This window comes from Furipterus horrens, unplaced genomic scaffold (assembly GCF_987537825.1).
Source record: "Furipterus horrens unplaced genomic scaffold, mFurHor1.1.pri manual_scaffold_6, whole genome shotgun sequence".
NCBI classification, from domain to species: domain Eukaryota; kingdom Metazoa; phylum Chordata; class Mammalia; order Chiroptera; family Furipteridae; genus Furipterus; species Furipterus horrens.
The window spans coordinates 120,856,274-120,868,531 of record NW_028327176.1 but is presented as its reverse complement, the minus strand read 5'-3'; the positions used below and the strand labels follow the sequence as shown (position 1 = coordinate 120,868,531).

General features: G+C 36.3%; 1 pseudogene; it reads right to left on the bottom strand.

Annotated features, from left to right (window-relative positions):
* Nucleotides 1-252: 252 nt before the first annotated feature.
* The window catches only part of LOC150007320 (protein SPO16 homolog pseudogene), a 70,163-nt pseudogene continuing 58,157 nt past the window's right edge, over nt 253-12,258 (bottom strand).

Sequence of the window (12,258 nt, the reverse complement as noted above, 5' to 3'; positions counted from 1 at the left end):
AGATAATGAAATCTCATTATGGTTTATTGAAGGGAAAAAAAAGGTATAGTGGGAAAGAGAGCTTACTCTGCTCCTTTTCAGTTGTATAATTTTGATGAATTCTCATAACTTTTCTTCTTTTTTCACTTATAATTGAATATATTTTATTACTTTACATATTGAAATCTTTAAAGTAAATATATATTTTAACATTAGCATTCAATTGGTCTAATTATTTTAATATTCTTCCAAAGAACATTTATGATTGATACTCTAGCTTAGGTTAAATGAATCATTAAGTTTTACCTTTTGAAATGATTCCCACACAGAACTTTGCTCAATAATATAAGCTTTAGTTGTTATCACTCTGTAGCAGATGCTATCTCTATAAGGTTTGATGATGATCTTGGTTATAGTGCACATTAGATTAATAGCACTACTGTGCTGTGTAGTGGAAGTATCTGTAACTACTACCCAGGAATCTCTGCTGAATTCTGAACATAAGTTTCCATTCCTTGAGTCCAAGGAGGGCAGGAGACAGAACCAGAAAACTCTTTTGGTGAATATTATTAAACCTCCCAATATTGGCTAGAAATATTTCTTCAGCTGACATAAAGCATTCCTTAGCATCCATCAATTAAAATGCAAATCCAGTACAAGAAAACATAATTGAACCATTCTTCACTGAATCTGAATACTGAATCTTGTGGCTTCAATTTTCTAGAGCAGTTGCAACTTAACAAGTCTTAAGAGATGCACTAATAATAGTAATAATTGTTTTTTCCCAACGCTTTCAGCCATCTGTCTTTGGATTAACCCAACTTCTGATGGGACCACAATATGCTAGCTCAGTGGCCCCCAAGCTTGATAACTTTTCTACATCTCAATTTCACCATTTGTGAAATAAGAAAACTGGACTATGTCTATGGATCACAAACTTTATTGGTAATCAGAATTGATGAGGAAATATATTAAAAATATAAATTTCTTATTCCCACTCAAATTCATCTTAATTTGAATCTCTGGGAATCGACCCCAAGAGTCCATATTTTTAAAACATGTCCTGCTGATTCTGATAATCAGCCATGTATGGTCCATGGAGCAGTAGCATCAGCATCACCTGGGAACTTAAAAATGTAGATTGTCGATATCCATCCCATACCCACTGAATCAGAAGCTTGGGGGTTGGGGCAAGCAATCTAGGTTTTGATAATCTATCCAGGTAATCTCGATGCAACAAAATTCTATGATCAAGCAGGAAGACTAATCAAGAGAATTCTAGATAAAGGGTACCCAGATTAAACAAATACTTGTATTAATTGTGTAAACGCTTCTTCTAGCATGGAAAAGATTACCCTGACTTTGGCCTAAAGCCATAACAGACATTTCTATATTCAGCTTCCAAATATCAGATTATGTCACCTTTTTTAGAAGTATTTCCTTACCTCTATACCCAGACAGCACCAAATACCCTTATTCTGTCTCCCCCTCAACTCCAATAATATCCTCTGCAAGTACTTATTATAGCACTTGCAGTACAGCATTGCTATAATTTATTCTCAGCTTCTTAGAGACAAGGGCTATTTCTTGTTATCTCTGTAAGCCTACCATCTAACATAGTACATGTCCCCTTGTGGGCATTCCAGAATGTTTAATAGATGAGTAAAGTGATAGACCCTAAGCAACAGATGATACAAAAATGTGATTCTGATTAACCATCTCTGTTGACTCTCTAGTCAAATAAAGATTATTAGGTGATATAAAAACTTCTATTTTAAATAAAAATGTAATTTTTTCAATTGATAGTATAACACTTTTTAGATTTAGGAATAACTGAAGCTATAATAAAAATATGACCAAAAAGATTAAGAAATACCTTGTACTCAGCTTTGACTAAGTAATCTGAAATCACTAAGCTACCTCAGATTTTTGGCTGGACACAATCAATATTATTGTAAGCTGGAAGCTTAAACTATCTTCAGCGACACCTGAGATGTTACAATAACATAAAAATAAGCAGAGATTAAAAGTTTTTGTTAGGAATGTTGGGAAAACATTTTCCCTAAGTTGCAGATATATAAATATTTGCACATGTTTTAAATATTGAATTTCAAAATCCATTATTTTAATGGCAAACAGCTGTCTGGTAGGGAAAAAGATGCTTTGTTGTTTTTAAATTTGAGCAGAAATTTGTATATTAGAAAGACAGCTTTCAAATTTTAAAAAATATGAACAATAGTATGGAAAGCCTATTTCAGAGAAGAAAAATCAGCTTTCTTGTTTTCTTTTTTAAAAAATTATTGGTATCAAAAGAAAACTTTAATTTTTAATACTATGGGTTTTAGCCTCTCTCAAGGTCTTTCTTTCTTATTTTTCTAGGCTAATAGGAAATGGAAACTTACTTATATATTATATAATTTTAAAAACATATATTCTGTATAAACCTAAACAAAGCACTTTTCAACTACACTTCCTTTTGATTGCATTGCTTTCTTTTGTACAGAAACAATCCAAAATTGGTGTCATTATTTCATTTTTGTAAACCTCTTCTTTCTAATCAAATCATGACAGTCTCACAATTTTATTACTCTCTGGTACATAGTTACACCAGTTAGTTCACATAAATAATTACATCAGCTGAAGGCAATAATTATATCTATTAACATGAAGTTACCCATTGTTTGTCCTGTACAGCATATTCTGAGTCTTTGTAGAAATAGAGTTTGGACTCTTCAAGATCACCTTTCCTTTGAAGTCTATTTCTTCAGATACATGAAGGGACCTCTCTGGCTTGGTTCACCAGAATCGTCAATGAAGCATTTCCAATAAATCATAATTTGCCCTAACCCTGGCCTTAGTCAAAAGCACTACCTTCTTTCAACCAATTCCACCTTAGAAACTACTGCTTCAAGATGACAGCCAGCAACTGGGCTTTAGGTAAAGAAGCCTCAAGCTGTCGCTGGCCACTGGGTTTCTCACGGGTGCCAGTAAATTCCAGAACTGCTGCTACTTTCCTGTGGTGGATCCTAGCTATAAAAAAGGATACAGCTAGAAACTCTGATTAAATAAATTGACAATGCCTGCCTCATCTTCTACTACAAATTCACCATAATATGCAATTATTTAAGGTGTGTTCTTTCAATATAAAGATGACACTACTGCTCCTCCTTAGAAAAATTGTTTTGCTAGTAACTTTAAAGAATGTAGAGTGACTCATCAGCCTTCATTTTATTTTCCTTTGTGACCAAAAACAAGTACTTGGAGAAAGTTGGCTGCAATTAGAAGTTCAACCTGTGGTCACTGAAAAAAAAAGAGAACAACTGATGATAACTGGACAAAAGTGCTAGACTCAAGAGCACTTTGCCCCTCCCTCCTCTTGCCTCCTCCCCTACCCTGTCCCAAGGGAAAAGCGAGTAAATGTCTTCGGTCAATGACTCTTCATACTGATCGCAAAAAAGCTAGACTTAAGTACTCCAACTAAGTCTAAGATTTGTGATGATTTTTAAGAAAATATTGGGGCCCATGGAATAATGCTGAATAAAGAATCTTTACACAGAACTTAGAGTGTTCTTATTTCATCCTCAACCAATGTAATTTACTCCATAACTGTCTTCTATTTGAAAAGACAAATATAATTTATCCTTTTTGTTAATGTGTTATATTAATAAAACAAAAGATAAAAATCATATGATCTTATCAATAGACACAGGAAAGGCATTTGATAAGATACAACATCCATTTATGATTAAAACACTCAAAAAAATGAACATAGAAGGAAAGTACTCCAAGATAATAAAGGCCATATATGACAAACCCCCACCTAATATCGTACTCAATGGTGAAAAAGTGGAAGCTTTTCCTTTAAGATAAGGAAAAATGATATCTACTCTCACCACTCTTATTCAACATAATCCTGGAAGTCCAAGCCAGAGAAATCAGGCAAGGGAAAGGATAAAAGGTATCCAAACTCGGAAGGAAGGAGTAAAAGTGTCACTTTTTGCATATGGCATGATGCTATATATAGAAAACCCTAAACAAACCACCAAAAATCTATTAGAAACAATAAACAAATACAGTAAAGCTGCAGGATACAAAAATCGATATACAAAAATCCAATGTATTACCACATACTAACAATAAAATTTCAGGAAAATAAATTGAAAAATGATTTTTTTGCAATTCCAACAAAAAAGAATAAAGTACCTAGGAAAAAACTTAATAAAAGATGTTAAGGGAGCCCAGAAACAAGATGGCAGAGGAGTAAGTGGAAGCTACACTAACTTCCTCCCAGAACTAGTCTGGATTTACAAAGTAATTTTGGAGAAATCATCTGGAATAACTAACCGAACACCAGCTGGAGAGAAGTCTTATAACCACGGAGAGACAAAAAAGGCCGCTACATCACAACGTGACCGTTAAACTATGTCTGTGGCATTATCAAAGATGTTTAATTTACAGGCGAGAAGAATGTCAAATGCCTTGCAACTGGATGTCTTTCCGATAAGACAGTCCTACAGATTTAGAGACTTGTATGTGGGTTATGTTACATAAATTAACATGTGTTTTCTGTTTTCAAAGGGCATAAGCCTACGATCTCACTACCTGAGTGATTGTCTGTACATATAGGCCTCACTTAATCCTGTCTGCATTGCTGCCTCCTGAGACTCAATGGTTTGGCTGAACTAAGTGGCTGGGTTGGTGAAGAACGGGGTGGTCTGTGGGCTTCACTTTTAAAACTGGTTTCTCTTTTCTATCCTAATGGCTTGGACAGAAAGAGCCCAGAGGCCTGAGAGGGGGGAAACCTAAAATATTTCCCTCAGCCCAAACTAAGTATAATGGGCAAAAGGGTTTTGGACAGGTGAGATGTACCTGGCATACGTTCCTTCAAAGAAACCCTTCTTTTCCCTAATGTGGGACATTGAAAAATTAATACCTGTCTTTTGTCATCTAGTGGTTATGGATTGAATGATGTCCTTTAACCCTGTTGCCCCCAGAATACAACAAGGATGCCAGCCTGTTAAACCAAGCACGCCATTGTCCAGGGACAGCCAACCAACCTGGAGTCTGCATGATCCTTCCCCATGTGGGAAGGCCACCCCCGCCATCACACCCCCAGTCTTATTAGGGATTTCTGGACCCAAGGATAGGTAGGACGACAACCATGTCCAGCTTGAAGCAGCTAGAGGAGCTCGAGACCTTCGCCCATTGTCCTTTATAAGATTATAAAGGGTCTTAAGTCTCAGAGTGAGGGATTGTTATTTTTTATTGTTAAAATAATTAATTAATTAGTTAATTATTAAAAAGAAGAAGAAGAATATATGAAAGGGTGAGGCAGGAGAGCTTGTATGTATGACCCATGGGCATGGACTTGGGGAGGGAGGATTGTTGGGGGAGGGGGCTGCTGGGCGGAGAAGAGCAAAGGGGAAAAATTGGAACTATTGTAACAATATAATCAATAAAATATACTTATAAAAAAAGGAAAAAAAAAAGAAAAAGAAAACCCTATAGACTCCACAAAAAACTACTCGACATAATAAGTGAAGTTGTCAACAGAGCAAGGTACAAAGTCACTATTTGCACTCAAAGGCATTTCTGTACACCAACAATAAAATATCAGAGATAGAAACTATAGCAGCAAGAAAAATAAAATACCTAGGAACAAATTTAACCAAAGAAGTAAAAGACCTGTACTCAGAAAACTGCGTAACACTGAAGAAAAAAATTAAGGAAGATGCAAATAAATGGAAACATATACCATGTCCATGGATGGGAAGAATCAACATCATTAAAATGTCCATACTACCCAAAGCAATTTATAGGTTAAATGCAATCCCTATTAAAATACCAGCAACATATTTCACAGACCTAGAACAAAAACTTCAAAATTTATATGAAATCAAAAAAACAAAACAAACAAACAAACAAAAAAAAAAACCCGAATGCCCACAGCAATCTTGAGACAGAAGAATGCAATAGGAGGAATCACAATAACTGACATCAAACTATACTACAAGGCACTGTAATCAAAACAGCCTGGTACTGGCATAAGGACAGACATATAGATCAATGGAACACAATAGAGAGCCTGAAATAAACCCAGGTCTATACAGTCAACTAATATTTAACAAAGGTGGAAGGAACATAAAAGAGAGTGAGAAGAGCCTCTTCAACAAATGGTGTGGGAGAACTGGACAGAGACATGAAAAAATGAAACTAGACCACCAACTTATACTACACACCAGAATAAGCTCAAGATGGATCAAAGACTTAAACTTAAGATGTGACACCATAAAAGTCCTAGAGGAAATCATATGCAGGAAAATGTCAGATATCCCATGTAACAATATTTTCACTGATACCTCTCCTAAGGCAAGGAAAGTAAAGGAAAAAATAAACAAATGGGATTACATCAAACTAAAGAGTGTCTGCTCAGCAAAAGAAAACATCAACAAGATGAAAAGGGAACCAACCATATGGGAAAACAAATTTACCAATGATACCTCAGAAAAGGGATTGATATCCAAAATATATAAAGAACTAACATGTTTCAACACAAAGAAGACAGACAGTCCAATTAAAAGATGGGCAAAAGACCTGATCAAACACTTCTCCAAGGAGGATATACAGAAGGTCCATAACACATGAAAGAATGCTCAACATCACTAGCCATCAGAGAGATGCAAATAAAAACCACAATGAGATACCACTTTACACCAGTCAGAATGGCCATCATCAACAAATCAACAAACAAGAAGTGCTGGAGAGGATGTGGAGAAATGGAAACTCTACTGCGTTGTTGGTGGGAATGCAGACTGGTGCAGCCACTATGGAAAACAACATGGAATTTCCTCAAAAAACTAAAAATGGAACTGCCTTTTGAACCAGTGATTCCACTGCTAGGATTATACCCAAAGAATCCTGAAACCCTAATTCAAAAGAACCTGGGCACCCCTATGTTCATAGCAGCCCTGTTTACAATAAACTGGTTCTGGAAACAGCACAAGTGCCCATCTGTTGATGAGTGGATTAAAAAACTATGGTGCATTTACACAATGGAATAGTATGCAGCAGAGAGAAAGAAGGAACTCCTGCCATTTGTGACAACATGGATGGAACTAGAGAGAATTATGCTTAGTGAAATGAACCAGGCAATGAAAGAAAAATACTGTATGATATCACCTGATACAGGAGACTAATGAACAACACAAACAAATGTAGCATAGTTTTTAATCAACTCCTTTAGCGCTGCTGTGAACATAGGGGTCCATAGTTCTTTTGAATTGGTGATTCAAGATTCTTAGGGTATATTCCCAGCAGCAGAATTGCTGGGTCAAAAGGTGGTTCCAGTTTTCGTTTTTTGAGGAAATTCCATACTGTTTTCCACAGTGACTGCACCAGTCTGCATTCCCACCAACAGTGCACTAGGGTTCCCTTTTCTTCACATCCTTGCCAGCACTTGTTTTTTGGTTTGTTAATGATGACCATTCTGACTGGTGTGAGGTGATATATCATTTTGGTTTTAATTTTCATATCTCTCTAATGGCTAGTGATGTTAACCATCCTTTTTTATGCCTATGGGCCCTCTGTATATCCTCCTTGGAGAAGTGTCTGTTCGGGTCCTTTGCCCATTTTTTAATTTTTTTAATTTTTATTTTTTAACTATATTTTATTGACTGTTACAGTAGTTCCAATTTTTTTCCCCTTTGTCCCCCTCTGCCCAGTACCACCCTTCCCGCCAGCAATCCCACCCCCCTTAGTTCATGTCCATGGGTTGTGGATATAAGTTCTTTGGCTTCACCCTTTCCTATATTATTCTTAACTTCCCCCTGTCTATTCGATTATGCTTCTTAATCTCTGCACCATAACCCCACTTCTCCCCCTCACCCCTCCCAGTTGATAACCCTCCAAATGATCCCCATACCTATGATTCTGTTTCTATTCTGGTTTACTTAGTTGAATTTTTTTTATTTTTTAGATTCAGTTGTTGATAGCTGTGAATGTGTTGTCATTTTAGTGTTCATAGTTTTGATCTTGTTTTTCTTAAGTAAGGCTCTTTGACATTTCATATAATAATAGCATGGTGATGATGAACTCCTTTAGCTTCACCTTCTCTGGGAAGCACTTCATCTGCCTTTCCATTCCAAATGATAGCTTTGCTGGATAGAGTAATCCTGGTTGCAGGTTGCCTTTTATCACATTGAATACTGCTTGTCAGTCCCTTCCTGCCTTTAAAGTGTCCTCTGAGAAATCAGCTGATAGTCCTATAGGTACCCCCTTGTAGGCAACTGTCCGCCCTTCTCTTGCTGACCCCAGAACTCTGTCTTTATCTTTCACTTTTGGCATATCAATCATGATGCATTGTGGTGTGGTCCTCTCTGATTCCAGCTCGCCTGCGACCCTCTGTGCTTCCCAGACCTGTATGTCCATATCCTTTGCAAAATTTGAGAAGTTTTCCTCATTTTTTTCAATTCTTGTTTCCTCATTCTACACTGGTTGACTTTTTTTCTTCCTTATGTTCCAAACGATTGATTTGAACCCGTTTCCTTCCCTTCACCATTGGTTTTGTGTGGATTTTCCTTCATTTCATTTACCATAGCCTTCACTTCTTCTCTTATTCGTTTGCCATACTCAAATATATCTGTCAAGCCTGTGAGCATCTTTATCATCAGTGTTTTGAATTCTGCATCTGTTAGGTTGTCGATTTCCTCATCTTTAAGGTTGGCTATCTCCTCATCGCTTAGTTCTCCCACTGGAACCTTGATCCTTTTCCCCTTTTAGGCCATACTTCTCTTCCTCCTCATTCTGACAGACTCCTGTGTTTGTTTGCCTCCACATCCCAGGTAGATCTGTCGCTTCTGTTACATTTAAGGGGTGGAGCTTTAGGAATTCATTAGTACAGGGCAACCTGTTTCACCATGTTATGGCGCTGCATGTGGGGGAGAGGTCCGAGAGGGAACAATGTCACCTGCCCAGCACTCGCCCCTTTTCCAGGCACCTCTCCTTATTCTGTACGAGACTGGCACCCATCTGGCTGTCGTTCCCAGAGTGGGTGGGTTTGCAGACATTCTAGGACCATGGGGGCCCTTTAAACAAGCGGACTCTGCTGAGAGACCAGCAGTTTATGCCTCCACCCCAACCCCCACTGGTCTGCACAGTCAGAAGTGAGGCTTGATTTTCCCCAGTGCTGGAACCATGAGCTGCTAGGTCCTGTGAGGAGCTGGGAATACTCCTGACTTTAAAACATGTGGGTGTTCTTTCTGCCAGCCTGCCAATGACGCTGCTGCTGCTGCCAACACACTGCATTCTCTCTGCCCCAGTTCCACCCCTCCTACCTGTCTGGATGAGTATTTCTTCCTTATATCGTTGTTTGCTGGACTTCCATGCAGTTTGATTTTCTGGAACTTCTGGTTGTTTTCAGTTTTGAGGTAGTTGCATTCCTACTTGGTTGTGGAGGGAGAAGCAACGTGTCTGTCTATGCCTTCATCTTGGCTGTAGTCTGCTTGTCCATTTTTTAACTCAACTATTTGTTTACCTGGTGTTGAGTCACATGAGTTATTTATATATTTTGGAGAACAAACCCTTGTCTGAGGTATTATTGGTGAATATGTTTTTCCATACTATTGGATCTCTTTTCATTTTTGATGATTTTTTCTCTTAGCCATGCAGAAGCTTTATAATTTGATATAGTTCCATTTGTTTATTTTTTCCTTTATCTCCCTTGCCCTAGGAGATATATCAGTGAGAATGTTGTTGCATGAGATATCTGAAATTTTACTGCCTTTTATCTCTGAGACTTTTATGGTGTCATGACTTATATTTAAGTTTTTTATCCATCTTGAGTTTATTTGAGTGTATGGTGTAAGTTGGTGGTCTGGTTTCTTTTTTTAGCATGTACTTGTACAGATTTCCCTACACCATTTATTGAAGAGCCTATTTTTACTCCATTTTATGCTTCTGTTCCCTTTGTCAAATATTAATTCATCATAGAGACATGGGTTTATTTCTGGACTCCCTATTCAATTCCATTGATCTATGAGTTTGTTCTTTTGCCCGTATCAGATTGTTTTGATTACAGTGGCCTTGTAGTATAGCTTGAAATCAGGTATTGTGATCCCTCCTACTTTGTTCTTCTTCCTCAAGATTGCTGAGGCTATTTTGGGTCATTTTTTGTTCTATATAAATTTTGAAATATTTGTTCTAGATCTGTGAAATATGTCATTGATATTTTAATAGGGATTGTGTTGAATCTATAAATTTCTTTGGATAGTATGGACATATTAATGATGTTGATTCTTCCCATCCATGAATCCATTATATGCTTTCATTTATTTGTTTCTCCCTTAATTTATTTCTTCAGTGTTCCATTTATTTGTTCCCCTTTATTTGCTTCCATTTATTTGTATCTCCCTTAGTTTCTTACTTCAGTGTTATGAAGTTATCTGAGAATAAGTCTTTTACCTCTTTGGTTAAGTTTATTCCTAGGTACTTTATTTATTTATTTTTTTGGTTGCTATAGTAAATGGGATTTTTCCCTAGTTTCTGTTTGTGATATTTCATTGTTGGTGTACAGAAATGCTTTCAATTTCTGAATATTGACTTTGTATCCTGCTATTTTTCCAAATTCACTTATTAGGTCAAGTAGTTTTTTGGTGGAGACTATAGGGTTTTCTATGTACACTATCATGTCATCTGCAAATGACAGTTTTACTTCTTCCTTTTAAATTTCGATGCCTTTTATTTCTTTTTCTTGTCTGATCACTGTGGCTAGAACTTCCAATAGTATGTTGAACAAAAGTGATGAAAGTTGGCACCCTTGTCTTGTTCCTGATTTTAAAAGGAAAACTTTTAGCTTTCCCCACTGAGTATGATGTTGACTGTATGTTTCTCAGATATGGCCTTTATTATGTTGAGTTATGCTTCTTCTATTTCTCCTTTGCTGCTTTTATCATAAATGGGTGCCGTACTTCATCAAATGCTTTTTAAGCATCTATGGATATAAATATGTAATTTTTGACTTTCATTTTCTTTATGTGGTATACTTTTTACTGATTTGTGGATATTGTACCATCCTTGCATCCTTAGGATGAAACCCGCTTGATCACGGTGTATGATCTGGATTGATGGATCTGGATTGCCAGTATTCTGCTGAGGATTTTGGCATTGGTGTTCATTGGAGATATTGGCCTGTAGTTTTCTTTCTTTGTTGTGTCTTGACCTGGTTTTGGAATTAGGATAATATTGGCCTCATAGAAAGAGTTTGGGAGTCTTCCTTCTTCATGAATTTTTTTGGATAGTTTGAGAAGGATAGGAGTTAGTTCTTCTTTAAATATTTGGTAAAATTCACTTGTGAAAGCATCCAGTCCAAGGCTTTTGTGCACTGGGAGATTTTTGATGACTGCTTCAATTTTGTTTCATTTTTTATAAGTAAAATAACGTCATCCTAAGATTATTTTTCTCCAGAATTTTAAAAGTATAAGTATTAAAAATAATTTCATGGGGAAAAAAATAAAAGAAAAAATCTAGAATGTTAAGTTTTTCTATAAGATTTTGATTTAATGCTTTCTTCTTTTTTTCCTTTTCTGTATTTTCTAAATATATATAATAAATATATATTACTTCCAAAACCAGAGTATATAAATTCCATTACATAGCGTCAGAATTTTAATGGTATTTGTTGTTTCACAAAATATTCAGTACATTTTTAGTTTTCTGGGTGACAAAAGTGATTCATCCTTTGTTCTTCCTCTCACTCATCTTCCCAAAGAGAAAGAATCAAGACACTTAGTTGCATTTGAGTTCCTCAGACATAACTTTACAAAATCCTTGGCATGATCTCTTTATATTTTCAGAAAAACTATTTCTGGAAAAAAAATCACAATAGATTTATAAATGGTAGAGAATACCTGGACAAAAAAGCTCACATGCCACCAAAAGCTTATATTTTTAAAGTTTACTGCCTCCAAAATATTCATCTATAAGATATCTCCATTAGTCATAAAGGTAAGCAAAAAAGTTGAGTTTTCACTAAGCTAACTCTCAAAACACACTTGGGTGAAATCAGGAGGAAGAATTCTGGCTAAAGATTACACTTGGGACAAACAAAAAGAGAGGGAAAGAGAACGTTTTGTTGCCTCTGTTTCAGAGCCCATTAACACAAACCCTTATTACTGTATAAATTTCCACAGAATCTTACTAGAGAATTTATTACACCCAAGAATCAGATAACTATGGAAAATGCTCTTGTTAAGCATTTTATTGCTAACATAGTCTTGGAAATTT